The sequence below is a fragment of the Somniosus microcephalus genome, chromosome 4, assembly GCF_052327205.1.
Source record: "Somniosus microcephalus isolate GS21.2 chromosome 4, FLI_Smic_1.0, whole genome shotgun sequence".
Lineage (NCBI taxonomy): Eukaryota > Metazoa > Chordata > Chondrichthyes > Squaliformes > Somniosidae > Somniosus > Somniosus microcephalus.
In genome coordinates, this window is record NC_140990.1 from 233,551,732 (window position 1) to 233,559,074 (window position 7,343).

The following is a 7,343-nucleotide window of genomic DNA, read 5'->3' on the forward strand; positions in this document are numbered from 1 at the left end:
TGCGACCCTCCCAGTACCGCGCACGAAAGTACTGATCCGCCACAGACCAGCTCTGCACCTCCCTCTGAACAGAGGCAGTCCGACTTTGAACCTATTGGGGCTCGTACACGAAGCCATGATCTCCCCGACCCTGCACAGGGTAATCCAGGCCACACAGACTCTGACCAATGGCCAACCGCATGTAAGCGGACCAGCGACCCTCTACGACGGGAACCCAAACGGGTGCGACTCTTCCTCATTCGGCGGCTGCGGAACAAAAAGAAGACCACAGCCTTCTAATCCTGCAGGAGGGAATAATGTGATAATAATAATAACTTCCGGGAAGTTATGTCATCACTTCCTGTGAACTGTGAACTGTGAACTATGAACTATGAACTTGGTACATACATCACTTCCTGTCATATGTCACTTCCTGTTGGACTGGTATAAATACTGAACTATTCAGTATTGTAAGAGGCTTCTACCAGAGGCATGGTGAAGACCTCTCTTGTATATAGTGTGTTTATAAGTTGCTTAAAAGCTTACTTTAAAGTTACTTGATGTGTGAGACTCCTTTTTCTTACATCATGAAGAACCGGGTTTACAGTCACCTTGAAGTCCCACAGATGCGAACTTTTCTCTGTTCTTCAGATTTATCATTATTCAACGTTTTCTTCATGACCGGGACGATGGGTGTTGCCCACTCGCTCCAATCTACCTTGGATAACACGCCTGCTTTTTCCAAATTCTCCAGCTCTGCCTCGATGGCTGGACGAATTGCGTATGGCACCGGCCTTGCCTTAAAAAACTTGGGAATTGCCGCATCTTCCACTTTTATTGAGGCGGTGGCGCCTTTCAGGGTTCCTAGTTCCTGTTGAAACACTTCTTTGGCGTTAGCTAAGATTTCTTTTAATCGTCCAGGTATGACGTCATCATCGTTTTTTTTCTTACTGGTCACCGTCAGTGCCTGAATGGAGTGCCAGTCGAAATGTATCTTTCTGATCCATTCACGTCCCAACAACGGTGGACCACCATCTTGCAGAACGTATAAATACAACTTCTGTATTTCCTTGCCGTTGTATACAACAGGCACCCTTATTTTCCCTCTGGGGTATACTTTCTGCCCCGTATATGTCTTCAAGATAATGGATGTGTCTTTCAAAGGTATATGCGGAAATAGCCGCTCGTAATCCCGTCGACTTATGACGGTCAGAGCTGATCCTGTATCTAGCTCCATTTTGACTGGGGACCCCGCTATCGTGAGGGTAACCCAAATGGTCTGGTAATCTTCTTTGGCAATTACATTATGTAATTTGAGACAGCTTAGTCTCTTGTTTCTGGAGTCGCTATCGCTCTTCTGGTCTTCGGAGCTACTGTCCGTCATCATTTGTACCTTTCTGTACTTTTCCTTATTGACCTTTTTACTGTCAGCGGATTTCTTTCCAGATCTGCATACACGTGCAATGTGTCCCATCTTTCCGCATTGCCTGCATGCTTTGTCCTTGAACCAGCAGCCCTTCTGGTCATCGGTGGATCTGCCGCAGCGATAACATCTCTCGAAACCCCGTGTCATTTCATGGGTGCCGAAGTCCTGTGGCTTTTGCTGTATCTCTGCAGCTCCTCTTGCTGCTGCTTCGTATGATACAGCCATATTAAAAGCCTTGTCCAGTGTCAAATCTTTCTCAGAAAGTAATCTTTTCTGTGTTCCTTCGCTTAGGAGACCGCAGACGAATTTGTCTCATAGAGAATCTGCCAGTCCTGCCCCGAATTGGCAGTGCTTTGACAGCTTTCGTAATTCGGTGAGGTAATCAGCGTTACTTTCATTCTTGTGCTGATTCCTCCTGAAGAATTTGAATCGTTCCGCTATCAGCAGCGGTGTTGGGTTTAAGTGCTCCTGTAAGGTATCAACAATCTCCTTAAAATTCTTGTCCATCGGTTTGGCTGGAGTGATTAAGTTTCGTAACAGCCCGCATGTCCTTGCGCCCATCAGATTTAGAAGTACCGATGCCTTTTTATCATCCGCTACTTCATTCGCCTTGCAATATACCTCCACTCTTTCCACATATGTGGTCCAATCTTCTATATCACTATTGAAAGCAGTAATATTGCCAGTCTTTGGCATATTGAAAATCTAAAAAGCGCTTCCCGTGCTTTTCCTCAGTCCCCGATGGATCAAAATGGCGCCTCCTGCGCTTTTCTTTTTTCCCCGCCGAGTTAAGATGGCGCCTCCTGCACTTTCCCGCCACTGCCGCCGCTGCCAACGCTGTTCTCCGCGGTTCCCGTTGCGACCTGCAGCTTTTCGCGGTATTTCTATTTTTTTTTAATATATCGCTTCAATAGTTTCTCCGTTACTTGGAGAACCGTTCCCGTCGTGGAGCGGACCCTCTGGGACTTTCCCCTCCCTCTGCTCGGTCCGAACGCCGACCTGCTTTGCAGCACCGGCCGCGCCCTGAGTGCTCCACCCTCTCTCTCTCTTTGCTTCTGCTTCCCGACTCACTGCCCGGCCCCGTTGCAGAGCCAGCCGATCGAGCTCTAGCCCGCCGCAGCCCAGGAAGGATCAGTGCACTACCTGTCACCAGCCCGTTTAGCTGGTGAAACCACAGTTTTTTTTTCTTGCTTCTGGCTTCGACCTTCGTCTGAGGAATCGATCCCCTTGAGGTGCTGCCGAATTGCAGGTAAGTTCGTTTCTAACTCGTCGCCACTGTTAGATCCATGTGTTAATGGAGACATGAAATGCAGGAGTTGATTTAACAAGTGTTTACTGAACAAAGTCTGGAGGTGAACTAACTACACAAGACGCTACACAGGCTTATATACCCGAGTGGTCACTACTGGTACTACAGTATACAGGGGCTTCAAAAACATAGTTCCTCTTAAAGATACATACCCTACAACAACATTTCTACCTTTTAGAAATAATCTCAGTGGCTGAAAAATTGATCTTGATCTGTGCTGTGACTGTAACCAGACAGCAGTGATTCTCCTGCGCTCAACCTCCTGAAGGTAATGGTAAGATGTGTGACATTTCTCAGGCAAACATGTCTTTCTGCTTGTCTTCCAGCATTGCTTTAGATATGGTGTTGCTGATTTTGTTGCTCTGCAGTGCATTAAGTTAAAATTAACTTTGAAATGGCAGATTGTTCCATTCTCTCTAAGGATCCTATTTCAAGTGTGAATGCGGCACTCATAAATAATCTCTGTAGTAATATATGTCGGCATCCTTTGCTTTTGATACAGAAACTGGAGGAAACAAGATGTGTGAAATGTTGCTGAAGGTCACTATGATTAACAATGCAACCGAGCACATCTATAACAAAGGTACATGCTACTAAAATTAAGGCAAGATAAGCAGTGAGGATTAGAAAAACATTTTTTTCACAGATGGATAAGGGAAGGCAGCTACTTTATAATCATTGGATTTAAAAAAAAGCATGGAATTCATAATTCTTCACTGCAACTTTGAGTAAAATGCTAGAATTTTGAACCGTTTAAGAAAAAAGGTTCGGACTTGTGTGAGGCCGCCTGGGGCCTAGCTAAATCATTATAAAGCTAAAGTCTATACCATCTGGTAAACTCCATTAACATATATCCATCCAAAGCAACCTTGTATATTTATCATTTTTTGCATTTAATGATAAACTGGTTTAAAGATAAAGGGAATCAATGACATCATGGGATAGGTTTTAACCCCCAGTGGGTTTTGGGTGGACTGGGAAGGGGCGGGGGGCGGCTGCAGGGAGAGTGCAAAACACACTTGCAGGCCTAAGATTGAGGCTTGAGGTATCTTAATCCCAATCAGTTGCCCACCTGAAACAGGTGGAAAGGGGTATCTGGCTCATCCGCTGAGAGGATGCTTCAGGAGGGTCTCGCAGAAGGGAAGGCGTGGGATCCAGGGCAGGAGAAGCTATGGCTTTCCTGTAGGGCCCAGAGGAATGTTCCTGCTCTTCCTGCCCCCAAGAAGGTACGTTTTTATCTGACCTTGGAGGGCTTCTTTGTCCTCCCAACAGCTGCCGACCTGGTTTTACCTGGTGAAAAAGCCACAACGGCTTCCTCGCTCAGTTCCAGGTTAAATGCGATTAGATGTCATGGGACACAATTACCATTAATTCACGAATCACTCGCCTAAGTCCAGCGGACGCCTCGTCTGCTGCCAAACCAGTGGCATTAAAATCTGAAATTGCCGGGAATGAAGTTGTTCCATTTTAACCGCTCACCTGCTCCATTTAAGCCGAGTGGGTAGAGTTTAACTCTGCCCCCACTCCCCCGATGTCATCAATTACATCACTCTGCACCCCTTTGTATGTATTCTGAAGGGCAAGGCACTTTAATTTCAGGTTCTTTCTTAAAGCTTCACCATTAAATGACCTGATGTGTCTTTTCAGTTTTGAACATGCTTAATTCCTCCTTTCAGTTGTATAAAATCAGCTTCAGTTGGTTACACTGAAATGAAAGAAACCCAAACAATGATTTTTCTTAACATTTATGGCTCATCTTGTTGCAATTAGAGCATCAAATTGAATTTTACAGTAATAATATTTCTGATCATGTTATCTTATGTAGAGTCCAGTAAGTATTCAACAGTGACTTTATTGTGTAAACAACATGTGTATTTTTTTAAAAACAGCATCTTTTAAAGAAACATTAAGAAGATTGTACAGTACAATTTCTGATGTGGTTTTCAAATTTGATTGAAATTTGAAATTTGATCGCACCACTTCCATTTTCAGGTATAAAGCGGGCACCTAAGGGACCAATATGACTGTTGCTGCTTATCTACTGTCATACCTTTTAATCTAATTTCCCAAAGTACCTTAGCCAACTCATCCCTCATACCTAGGTAATTGGCTTTATTTAAGATTAAGACTCTAGTTTCATACTTAAGTATTTCACTCTCACACCTAATGTTAAATTCTACCATATTATGATCACTCTTCCCCAGAGGATCCTTTACTATAAGATTACTAATTAACCCTGTCTCATTATACAATACAAGATCTAATATAACCTGTTCCCTGGTTGGCTCCAAGATGTATTATTCTAGGAAACTGTCTTGAATGCATTCCATGCTTGTCCTCCAGACTACCTTTGCCAATTTGATTTGCCCAGTCTATATGAAGATTAAAGTCCCTCACAATTATTGCATTACCTTTGTTACAAGCTACTATTATTTGTTGATTGATACACTGTCCAGTGGCATAGCTTCTATTAGGGGGCCTATAAACTACTCCCAACAGTGTTTTCTGCCCCTTGTTATTTCTTATCTCCACCCATACTGATTATACTTCCTGGTCTTCTGAGCCAAGATCCTTTCTCACTACTGTCCTTATGTCATCCTTTATTATCAGGGCTACCCCCTGCCTTTTACATTCTGCCTGTCTTTTTGAAAAGTCAAGTACCCTGTAATATTTAGTTCCCAACCTTGGTCACCTTGCAACCACTCTCTGTAATATCTATCAGATCAAAGCCATTTATCTCTATTTGTGTCACTAATTTGGAGCATTTCTTCATCAAGGAGCAATGTGTGAGGCGCCTGTGCTTCTTGGCTACTTGGTCATGGGTTGGCTACTTAACATGGAGATCAAGCCTCTACCTGTTGTTTCTGTGGACTTTCTGCCCTGTAACTACACCATGGCTACATCATTACTGTGCAGCATGTGGAAATTTAAATGCTAACAAAAGTGTAAAATTAACGTGATATAAATATAATTTTTATCTATGTTCTATTTTTATCTTGCATTTTGTATTGCTGGAAACTTCTTGTAAGTAGTAAACTTCGAATCTTAGGCTATTGTCAAAGATTGCCTGCATTGTTCCTCAGAGGTACTTTGAGATGTCTTGCTGTTTAGGATGCTTTTTTATTCAATTCACCCAGCATGGCGCAGAGACCGTTAGGCTACTAAAAGTATCTTTCTTCACTAATATATTCCTAGTAATTGGTAACCTGTGAAAGACTGCTGATCTGAGAAACATAGTCATTTGTTGCTTTGTTCTGGTTTCTACAAACGTGTTCACACGCCATCTGGTCACAGATCGAAGGATGGGCCCCAGCCAGTTGTTTAATTGATTGACAACTGTTTCTGTGACATTTTGAGAAGAGGGCAGTGCCATTGATTGGCTGGCATGTTCTGGGATGGGCAGCTGGGGCAGAGCAGAGATTTCTTCTTACAGAATTATATTGGCAATCCACAGCCAATCTTCAGTGAGCAGTCAGTGAGTAAATCTTGTAGCCAACAGCCAGAAAAATGTCTGTCTTTCAAAAAGTGAGTGTCAACTTAGCAAAAGGGATCTAGGCTAGACTGTAGCTGGGGCAAGTAGACCTCTGTTTAGAGATTAAAATCAAGTTGCATCCTTATTATTTTGATGCATTTGAGGAGCATAATTAAATATTTCACTGGGTTATACTGTTTACTGTTTGTTCAACTATCTTATATGTTAATAAAACCACTTGTTGGTCCAAAATCTGCAACTTAATTTCGTAAGAGTACATGCAGGGTGTTTGTGGAGAAAGAGGACTATCCTGAAGCAGCACGTTACATTCCAGTAGCTGGTGTACAGTGGAAGTGTCTCTGTTACTATCCCTGGGTCTTGCTATTGTTTACCTAGATATTGGAAAGGAATGCTGCACTCCAGGTACTCGGCAATGTGAGATATATGTATATGAGTGGTTTGAGGCTAAACTCAAGCTACTATAATAACCCAATAATATAGCAACGAGGAAGACAAGCAAAAAAAAGGAGATTTACTATCAGTGGAAAACCACTTGCCCAGAGTAAAATCCAAGCCCATGGGGTGGATTATCCCCCAGAGCAGGATCTGGGTAGTTGGTCAGTGAAATGTGCTGGCTGACTGCCTGGCAGTCCTGCCAGGAAGCCCAGTCTATTTTGAGGAGAAGGCCTCATTTACATAGGCCAGTAGGCTGCAGCCAGCAACTGAGTGCCCTGGGGCAGCCAGCCAGCTCCAGACTGGTAGAAGGTAGGTTCCTGGGGGGTCCCAATCTACATGGGAATGGAACCGGTGCGATGGTGGCCCAGGCTGGGATTGTGGAGCCTGGAGGAGCAATCTTGCTCCTCTCCACCCCACACAAAGGAAGAGGAACTCACCTTCGGGATTCTCCAGCCGGATCGTTACCTGATACTGGTTGGAGTGTGCATGATCCACATTCCACCCAACTCAGTCCAAAAATGGCAGTTGGGGTTCTGTGTATGTGATAAGGCTCCAATTAGCATTTTAAATGTGCCTACCGCCTGACTTAGGGCCGCTCCTGCTAACCAACAGTGGGCCCGGGGAAACATTGCTGTGGCCATGATGATGGCATCATTTCTCACCATTGTCGGGGCATAACCAGCCTATTTCTGTTAGGCAGG